The sequence below is a fragment of the Hippopotamus amphibius genome, unplaced genomic scaffold (genome assembly GCF_030028045.1).
Source record: "Hippopotamus amphibius kiboko isolate mHipAmp2 unplaced genomic scaffold, mHipAmp2.hap2 scaffold_308, whole genome shotgun sequence".
NCBI classification, from domain to species: domain Eukaryota; kingdom Metazoa; phylum Chordata; class Mammalia; order Artiodactyla; family Hippopotamidae; genus Hippopotamus; species Hippopotamus amphibius.
This window is the reverse complement of record NW_026648427.1, coordinates 1,805-12,500: the sequence shown is the minus strand read 5'-3', so window position 1 is coordinate 12,500 and position 10,696 is coordinate 1,805.

The following is a 10,696-nucleotide window of genomic DNA, read 5'->3' as shown; positions in this document are numbered from 1 at the left end:
TTTCCAAGAATAAAATGCCCCCCCGCCTTTCCTTCCCAAGGACACCACGAACACCTCCTGTCCTGTGCAGTGCTTTTTCACCCACCGCCAGCAGAGGGCCCTCTCTGACAGACCCAGGAACTCCCCTGCTCCGAGTCATCCAGGAGAGGCTGTTCCGTTCTGTGTGAAACGGGTGGGGTGGGCTGATGAGACATCATTGCTTAGAAGGCCATCGGGTTCACCGGTTCGGTGGCAAGAGAGAACATCCTCATCCTCCTTGAGGTTGACTCGGAAGGTCTTCGGGCCCGCAGGACACCGCCCCCAAATGGGCCTCCGTGGCATAGGGAGATTTTGCCATGCGAGGTGACAACAGGAGGGGAACACGGACCCTCCTTTCCTTCTCCCGTCTGAAAGCAGGAAGAAAATCTCTCACGGGAACAGGGTGGTGGAGGGGGCGGCCGGGAGGTGTAGAGATGAGGACTGACTGCTTTCCTGTCTTAAGAAATCACGAATCATCCAAGTGGGACCGCTCATAACACACAGAGGACAGAAGTGTGGACGAGATGAGGAGAATGTGTAAGGGAACGTCTTCCACAAGAACTCTTTTCCATAGGCCGACTTCAAGACTTTCCAACATCTCTAGGTTTAGGGGTGGACTGAGTGCCATGAAAGAATGGACATTCAGCAGCCTGTCTACATCATCTCCAAAGAAGGGAAAATGCTGAAACGTCCCTAGCTCCACAAGCCTAAGGGTCTCCCTGCTCCGGAGAGTTGGAGCATATGCGTGCTTCCATGCCTACACAGATCTTGCGCTTTAGGGAAACCACAAACTAGGCAGGAGCCTGGACTTCTACAAGGCAGTCCATGTTCACACGGGTCACTGTGGTTGGCTTCCTTACTTTCATTGGATTGGATTGGGGTGGGGTGGGGTGGGGTGGGGTGGGGTGGGGTGGGGGGCGGGGGGGGGCGGTGACAAATGTCCAAGGATGAGGCATCCTAAAGAAGGAACGTGTGTGGTCCAAGCTACCCGAGGTCGCCATCCTCATTGTAGGAAGAGGACCTCTTTGGGGAGTGTGGGGAGGGGGGAGGCAAGGTAGAAGGTATGCAGATAAGGTTTGGGGGAGGGAAAAAAAGACATTTCGGTCCTAAAGCTAGTCATTTCGAAATGGGAAACAAAGGACACAAGGGAAAAGCTAAAACTGGGCACAGGCGATTGGAAAAGGTTTCTGAGGAGAAGAATCTTCGGAAAGGAATGGGAACCGTGGTCAGGACTGCTTAAGATGAGGATGGATTCAAGGACACACATGAGTGTTCGTATCAACAGGAAACCAGTGCAAAACTAGAATTCAGTTTTCTGTCTCTCGGTGAAAAAGGCCAACTTTGGGCTCGGGCTTGGGTGTTTCTTCTATTGCTCTGCTCTCTCCGTCATGAGAGAGAAAGCTTTCCTTCCTTTTTCCGGAAGGAAGGAAGGAAGGAAGGAAGGAAGGAAGGAAGGCAGGCAGGCAGGCAGGCAGGCAGGCTTATGTCTTCTAAAAATCATCACTTCTTTTCTAGGTTACCTTTATCAGGTCTTGGGGGACTCACGTGGACTTAGTCCTCTTGATATTCAAAGAGCCAGGGTTGGCTCACAAGGAAAGAGGCGTCTCTCTTTGCCTAGCAAGTCTTTCCCTGGGATGTGGGTGACGTGGCTAAGGAGGCACTGTTCCCCAGTGACCTATCTAACTGTTTTACACTCGTTGGGGTATTTTGGACACATTTGCCCCCAAACCGAATGACACATGAAGTCTTTTGCACTTAGAATGCATGTTGAGAGAGGATCCAAGAGGAGAGGGCCTAGCTCAAGAATGTGTTCTCTCTCCTTCGAAAGCAGAGCCATGAAACGGAGTAGGCTTCCTGGAGAGGTTTCCTGACATGGGAAGCATTGTCGAAGAGGAAGGAACGTGAAGCCTTCTTTGGCTTGTGTCTATACACGGGTGTGTTCCAACTGCTCTGGAAATGATGGGATCCTTCTTCTCTGCCCTGGCATACAGGGTTTTCGGTCGTCCAAATGGAGGCTCACACGACAGGGACTGAGCCCAGTATCAAGGAGATATTCCACCCGAGTTTCATGCCGAGGCGGCAACAACAGCCTCTTGAAAGATGATGGGGGGTGGGGGGGGGGCCACACGTGGATCAATTCCATTCTGTCCATTCAACAGAGGGTCGGGGCTACAGCAGACCCCAGAGAGGGACAGCAGACCCCAGAGAGGGGCAGCAGCCCGGCCGGCCACTGGGTCTCCATGTCTCAGGCTTCCTGGGGAACCTCACCCCCCCCCCCAGGTCCCCGCCGCCCCCCGCATTCCGCCACCCACCTTGGTGCATTTCGAATGGCTCCAATTGTAAATAGATGCTGGTGGGAAGATTTCTACAGGTTACCTGCAATGGCTGACCTGTCATGCTTGTCACCCTGGGGGAAAACAATTCTCTTTGTCCCCAGAGGCGTCAGACCTCCTCTCTCAGGAACCCCTGAGCCCCGGCCACTGGACTTCACTCCACTGGCACGTAGTAAGGGTCATCCAAACGTTCCTGTGACGGTGAGTATGGTTTCCATGTGGGTTGAAGCCTTCCCTTGCTGCAAGCCTTCTGTCCTCACCATGGCATAGAGACGGTTAAAAAAAAATTGTGTTTGCCACTTTGGGTATACCTTCCACAGCCTGCAGTGATCAAGGCACCCACTTCGCTGGGCAAGTCCTATGAGCCTTCACAAAAGCTCTTGCAAACTTCTTGGGACCATCACTTTTCCAGTCACGCTCAATCATCAGGCAAGATTGACAGGGCCGATGGGAAAACTGGACTCCGAGAAGAACGAGTGACCTACGTGGGGCTGAATGAACTGAGGACTAGGATGATAGTGTGTGTATGACTACTTGTCTACAATAGGACTGATTGGGGAAGCCGCTGGGGGCGGGGGGGGGGGGGGGCAGGGTGCGGATACCTTAGGAGCTTGGGATGAACATATACACATTCCTATACGTAAAGTGGATAATCAACAAGCTCTTACGACTTGGCACAGGAAACTATACTCAATACTTTGTAATAACCTATAAGAGAAAAAAAATCTGAAACAGAATCTATATCTATCTATCTATCTACCTATCTTTCTATCTAAATCACTGTGCTGTACACCTGAAACTGCACGACATTATAAATGCTTCCATTATTTCAAACAGAAAAGAATCTCCTAACCTGAGTGAGAGAGAGAGAGAGAGAACAGGACGGATTGTGAAATCTTTTCTTTACCAGCTACAAGGGAAAATGAAAACAAACAAAACCCAATTTATTTTAAAAGTTGGACATCCATTTGGTGACTTGTACCCTTGTCAGCAAAATGGAATCACTTCTCTTTTTCTCCCTACCTGCTCCGTCCAGAATTCAGAAACTCTCCGTGAGGCTCCTTATTTCTTTGGCAAGAGAGTCACTTGCACGCGTTCCTTAGAGGCCCACGTTACGTTTCCATAAAACGGGAATACACACTTGTGGATATGAGATTCTGGTGCTATTCATTTTCCTTAGGGTGTTGCTTTTCACCTGAAAACCGGACTGGATCCTGAAGTCTTTCAAGTTGCCCCCAATATCTGGCTACAACTCTCTCCATGAATGTTTCCCACTTTCGCCCACCCTTTTGACTTGGCATCACTGACAACGAAAACGGCCCTTTGCCTGAAGCCCTACAGACCGAAGCTGGAGGACTTGGTGAAAACTTTAGAGACATGGCCACCACAGCTCCTGTGGAAACCATCCTGGTGCCTGTTTCTGTGAGAGCCACTCTGAAAGTCGAACCAAACACCCGACATCATCACAGCCATTTCAAACTGCTAAAGTTGCTTCCACCCTAACATCTACAAATCTTCTTCACTGACACCGCCCCCCACACGCTCCCCCCCCCCCCCCACTGGTTTATAATCGGCTCCAGTGATGGACCTTTGTCTTCCTTTGGTTTCCATACAAGTGCCTCTTAGGAAATAACCTGATTGCTTGCACCACAGGCCTAGTTTTTGGGAGCCCATCAACATCACTGCCTCCTGAGAGGAGATATGATAACTGTTTCACAGAACCGACCTGTTCTCAGAACTCAGAAACAGTTTCCATGAAATGGAGGCCTCTACTAACCTATTTTCTCCCTTTCCCTCCCTCCCCGCCTCCCTCCCTCCCTCCATCTCCCTCTCCCTCTCTCACACACACACACACACACACACACACACACACACACACACACACACACACACACAGTCACCAGGTCAGCTTTCAATATGTTCAGAGTAGGCCGCCCCAAAATGTGTCTCCTTGAATTCAAGTCGCTTAAGAACTGGACAGCACAAGACCGGACATTCTGGCCCTCCTTTCTGTCCTCCCACAGCAGAGCACGATCTCAAGTTAAGACGTTTGCTTCCACGCATGTCCGTGATTCTCAAATGGTTTAGTGGGGTTTCCTGGGTTAGGAAAAAGAGGGGACTCCTATTTGCCTGAGACAAGGAGAAGTTCTCACACAACCTTCACCCATCCCTCCCTCCCTCCCTCCCTCCCTCCCTCCCTCCCTCCCTGCAGTTTGGAGGGGGCAGCCTAAGGGTGGGGAAATTGGGGAAGGAAAAAAAAAAAGCCGTTCGATAAAGGGGAGCTCGAGGCAAAGTCAAAGGCTCCCGATCTGACCGGAGAGCATTCTGCATTTGAATGAAGCGATTGAACAAGGCCCTGCGGAATGAAGCGTCCGGACTTCCCCTCCCCCTCCTCCCGGCAACTATCAGCCCTGGCGACTTGGGAAGGAGCGAGCGGTGGAGAAGCGGGCGGGGGCGGGGGGCGGGGGCGGGGGCGGGGGCGGGACCAACAGACAATAGCCGCTGCCTGCCTGCCTGCCTGCCGGGCTGAGGCCTGAGGGCTGCGGGCCACGCTGGTTTCTGCAACTCAATCCCTTCCAGGAAGCACCTGTGATGACTGCTTGGCAGGGAATGGTCAAAGCTGAACTCTCTTGGCCTATTTCTGAAAAAGGCCTGAGTCTCAGCTACGACAGATTTTCTGGATTTCTTGGCCCATGCGCAGACCCGCACCCTCCCATCCTGTCAGATCCTTTGTACCCACACCCTCCCCTGGGAGAGTTCGTTGGCCTCGTCTGGAACATGAACAAGCAAAACCAAACATAGTGTGACATGATGTATTGGTCTTTATTGAAAAGAAACGTGCTCCTCTCGCACACCTGAGGGCAGGAAGCAAAGGCACGTTCTCAGCAGGACGGGGGACAGGGAACCCGAACCCAGGCCGGTCAGCAGTGGCCCCCTGCCCCCCACCGCCCCGCCCTCCCCATCCCCGTCTCTCCCAGGCCACGTGGGGCCTCCCTTCCCTGCCTCTCTCTGTGCCCCTCGTCTCCAGCTCCCCCAGCCCAGCTTCCGCACCCCCCCCCCCCCCGGCCCCGGGAAGGGGAGGCATGTCTGTCCCAGCTCCAGTTCTGATATTTCACTTGTGAAACTTCCCTAGGCCCAGGTGCCAGCTTGCCGTCCTGCTGCTTCATGTCCCGTCTCTATCAGCCATGCCCAAAGGGCACGGGAAATTATGGACAGCAAATAGCACACCTAGACGGTGTGTGCGTGGGGGGGGGGGGTGTCCCTTCTCCAGGAAGCAGTGAGGGAACAAAAGGAGGCCTGGGGAAGGAGTCCTGGTGCCTATCATCGCGCCCCCGCCCCCCCCACCGCCCCGCAGAGCACCATTCATTTCCATCTCCGCATCTGAAGGACACATAGTCCTGGTTGAAGCAACTTGATGAGGATTCCCCTCCTAAACGACGTGACAGAACCTATGAAGAACTGCACTCCTTGAATCCATACATGCTAACGGGATCCAAGAGTTTTTCCATCAATGGCAGAAAAAGAAATGGTCCTGAACATAATAACTGCCAAGTATTCTCTAGACGGAGGCATCATTCACTTTTTCTTAACGTTTTTTTCTTTCATGTTTTACAATAAACTGTATATATTTAGAGTGTACAATTTGGTACCCCAATCTTCCAATTCATTCCCCCCCAACCCTCCCCGCTTTCCCCACTTGTGTCCATATGTTTGTGCTCTACATCTGTGTCTCTCTTTCTGCCTTGCACACCAGTTGATGTGTACCATTTTTCTGCAGTCCACATATATGTGTGAATATACAATATTTGTTTTCTCTTTCTGACTCACTCTCATTCACTTGTTAACAACAGTAACGATGACGACGACCACGACGACGACGACAAGGACAAGGATAAGGACCGGAAAAACAACAACAGAGAGAGCACTGGGCGAGTTTTCCACTTCTTAAAGGAAGGAGGCCGTGTTCCCAGGCAGGTTGGCTCAGCTGCACAGTTCCCTCCGGGTGACTATTCCTGGGGGCACCGTCGAGGTGATGCACGAAACACACAGGAGGAGGCCTTCTTGAATGTCCTGCCCAGGAAATGGGGACATGATTCCAGCAGTGGCGATGGCTGCCCTTCTCTTTAGGGTGACACACGGGCCTGATGGCACCGGGCAAACCCTCCCCTCCCTCCCTCCCTCCCTCCCTCCCTCCCACCTACCTTCCTTCCTTCCTTCCTTCCTTCCTTCCTTCCTTCCTTCCTTCCTTCTTGAGGCTCTTGGCCTCCCCACTGAAAGGAAGAGCCCAGGGCCCAGCAGCAAAGACCTTCTGCTGATCCTTGCCAGGGGGCTCTCATTTTACACACTTGAATAGGATCAGTAGACACCGTCATCTCATGAGAAGCAGAAAATATCATCTAAAAGCCTACTTTCCTGGTGTCTCAGCGTCCAGGGCTCCTCCTCTCAGGGATCTTGTGCTCTGTAGGGATAATTCACATGCTGGGGGAGTAGGTTCCCATAGCATCTTATGAATGGATTACAGGATGTCTTCCTTTGAAAAAGATAAAGATTATTTGGGAAAGTTATTCATATGAAGCACATGGATGATATCCTCTCTGATCTATATATTAGAGTTGACCGTTGAACAACCAACATGGGGGATTAGGGGGGCCGACCCCACACACCACCATTGAGAACCCATGCATAACTTCACAGTCCAAGCTCTGTATCGGGGCTTCCACCTCTGGGTACTCAGCAACCAGAGATCCTGCAGTGCCATAGTGCACAGCTATGGAAAACATCCCCTTATGAGTCACACACACACACACACACACACACACACACACACACACACACACGCGCGCGCGCGCGCTGCGCGCGCGCACGTGCTCGAGCGCAGACATCTCAACTTTGTTACCCAAACGTTAGTGGTGTTCGAATAATCTTAGAAGTGATGACTGCTGTCTGATGAAATCAATGGATCCATCAATCAATCTATGACACTACACTTTGTATTTCCTAGTCTCAAAATTATTTGGAATTTGGCTCCTTAGAAGTTTAGCTTGGTCCTTCAAGGACAGTGTCAGTTGGAGAGAAAATAACATTTCTTCAAATCATGGAAGTGAAATAGTCCTGGACGCTTATGTGAAACATTAACATAATTTTTCTCTTTATTTTATAAGATAACTGGAATTAGGAAGAAAATCTCCTCGTGAAAAACCAGGTGCTACCTTTCCTTGACTGATGATCGAAGAGGAGAAAGCATTTTCTGGGCCCATGCAACTTGAGAGAAGTTCTAACTTTTCTGGAAAAGAAAGATTCCCACCCTCCCCTTGCTCGGCCATGCTAGAAACCTTCCCTGCCCCAAACTCTGACGTGTCCCCTTGTTTGGCCTCACTGTGTGTCGTCCGTGGGCACGGGAACACACTTGCGTTCCGTAACAGGAGAGCCTATGGAGAAAAGATCTCTGCCCACTTTCATGGGATCTGCATTGCTGGCTAGGTAAACCTAAGACATCAAAAGAAGTGCCTTGGAACACATGCTCCTTCCACACTGGTCACCTCATAGGATTCCTAAATGACTCTGGTTCAGCACTCACTCGACTTGGCTGTGTTTCTGTGCTTCCTGACCTAAGGATCTATCTGGATATGCCACCCGATAGAAGCTGAAATAAATTCACTTTGGACGTGTGTGAATGCCGTTCATACAGAGAGTGGGGACTGCAGGGAGCTCTTGTGGATAAAGAAAAATGGGGGAACACATGTAGGCGACAGCACATAAAGTATAGAAAGATACACGAAGGTTTCCTTCGTTCGCGGGTTGGGAAGGGGAACGACAGAACATTCCCTGCTTCTACTCTACGCACGCACGCAGGCAGCAGGCAGGCAGGCAGGCAGGCCGGCAGGCACCGGAGTGGGGTGGGGTGGGGGAGCTGGCTCCTTACCCCACCCACCAGGGACGCGTGCGCGTTTAAAGAGACCAGGAGGAACGTGGTGGCGGTGGCGATGAGGAAGGAGGACCACGTTCAAGGTGTGGATTTGCGGTGAGGGCTACGTGAGGTGAACTAAGAACTCGGTGCAGTGAGCGGCCCATACAAGGACAGAAGCGATGGTCCCCTAATGCTTGCAGGGCCTGGCCAGGAGCATGAACGGGCGCCCGTGTCCCCAGGTTGGCATCATGACACTAGTTCATCCCTGTGAAACAGGATGTGTTTTCTGTGTTCTCCTGTCTTGACAAACACACGTCTTTACCTGTGTCTCCGTACAACGACGGTCTCTGCGTGACAGTCGGCAGAACATCCCCAGGGACAATTATCACAGAGACCTGAGGTTCTGCTTGGCTGGCAATGCTTGTGTGAATACTGCAGTGAGATACAGACAGACAGACAGACAGACAGACAGACACACACACACACACACACCACACACACACACACACACCCCTACGTATAATTATGTGTATTTAATACGATATCTGTATTGATTTTCTGTCTCAGATGACGAATGATGCTGTCAGCCTCATGATTTTCGCACAGGGTTTCTGTGTGTGTCCTACTGTCGGGACAACATAGCCGGTCTGTGTCATGGAAGCAGAGACACCGTGGGAGTCACAGGAATGAAGACCTCGTTCTAGGAACTGGACCTTCCAGAGGCCTGGAGCAGCTGCTGGGCAGGGCAGGGCTGGGCTGGGCGGAGGAGGGGAGGGAGGGGAGAAGGCTGTGGCTCTCAGTCCTCTGAGTGCCCGGTGGCAGTGGCGGAGGTGGCAGTGCCGATGGAGCTGTCAGCGCCCACAGGAAAGGTAGCCACCGATGTGCGGGGCCACAGGGGAGACATGGAGAGACTCGGGGGAAGGCACAGCTGTCCCTCGGTGGATCTGCGGCCAGGCAGCCAGGAGTGGCCTGGGCCACTGTCGTCCAGGGGGCACCAGCTGGGAACACTAGCCAGACGCAGGGCGGCGGGGGTGGGTGGGTGTGTGTGTGTGTGTGTGTGTATGTGTGGATGGACAGCCTTCCACCCTGCACCTCTGTGCCCACCTGTCACCGTGTGGGATGGCGACAGCCTGCAGAGAGCCTTGGCTGTGGCTTCACTTCCAATGCCTACATCCCATCCAGCGTTCTCTTCGCACCAGCCCTACCCTGGGGTCGCACGGGGAGGGGGAGACTCAGAAAGGCGGTTCCCAGGCTGCCCCCGCATGGAAGTCACATGAGCCTCCGGACATGGCCGTGCCACGTCAAACACGCGTCTGGAGGTAGGTCAGACTTTACATTGTGTTACGGTTTGTTTTCTTGGGAGAAGTTGTGTCTCTTAGGCCAGGAGCAACTGGAATTGTCGGTCAAAGTCCTCAGGCAGCCTTTGACTTGGAGGCCGAGCACAAGTTTGACACGGTATGTTTCCGGTGACATGGAATTGCAGATGGCCCACGAAGCATGCTCTCGGCAATACTGCCAAGCCTGTGGTCTCACAGGGGACGGTCTCCTCGACCGAGATGTCACCATCTCGGGAGTCCGCACCTGGAGCGACACGGTGACCTCAGGACGGGCGCCCTGTCTGTGCGCCCCATCCGGATGCGCGTGGACGGGAATGGAGCAGCTCTGGGAACGGTGGACGATGCCAGCTCTTGTTCTTCTGCTCTGCTGCCTGCCGTGCACGGCTGTGGAGAGGGACGCGCCGCTGTGGAGAGGGATGAGCCGAGTCCAGTGTCTCTGAACCCACCCCAGGCAAAGAGGAGCAGGACAGTGGGTGTGGGCCCTCCCTCGTGTGTGGCCAGGATCCTGTGCGGGGGGAGAGTCCCTGGCCCTCCCGCTGAGAGGAAGGTGCGAGAGGTGGATCGGCGGCGGCGCTCTTTCCTCGGGGCCCCAGAGCTTCTGCGGCTCCGATCTCCCCTCTTCACAGTTCTAGTTGGCGCCCGCCCCAGCACAAACCTACCTGAGAGCTTCCCTGGTATCCGGAAGCGATGGCTTTGTGTTTTGAGGACGCAAGGGGAGAAAGAGCTGAGCAAAGCTTTTCCCTGGAACCTGAGTGTCTATGGGTGTGTCTGGCCCATCACCAGCGAGCGTGCTGAGTGCCACTTCCTGAGGGCAGGTGCTCTTTAAGGAAAGTATGGCTTCGTATCTTTGTGACACGCAGGGCCCTTCTAGAATGTGGAGCGAGTTTCTCAAGAATCCCAGCAGAATCCCAGGTGCTGTGGAGGCTAGGGCCTCAAAGGTCCGGCTCCATCCCTCTCTCCATCCTGGCCTGGCCTGGCCTGGCTGGGCCCCTAAGGACCCTGCTGGCCTCTAGAGTGGCCCCTGCTTCTCGGTTGGTTTCCACGCTGCTGCTCACAGAGCCATCTTCTCCAAAGGCAGCCGACCGCCGTATTCCTTCCGT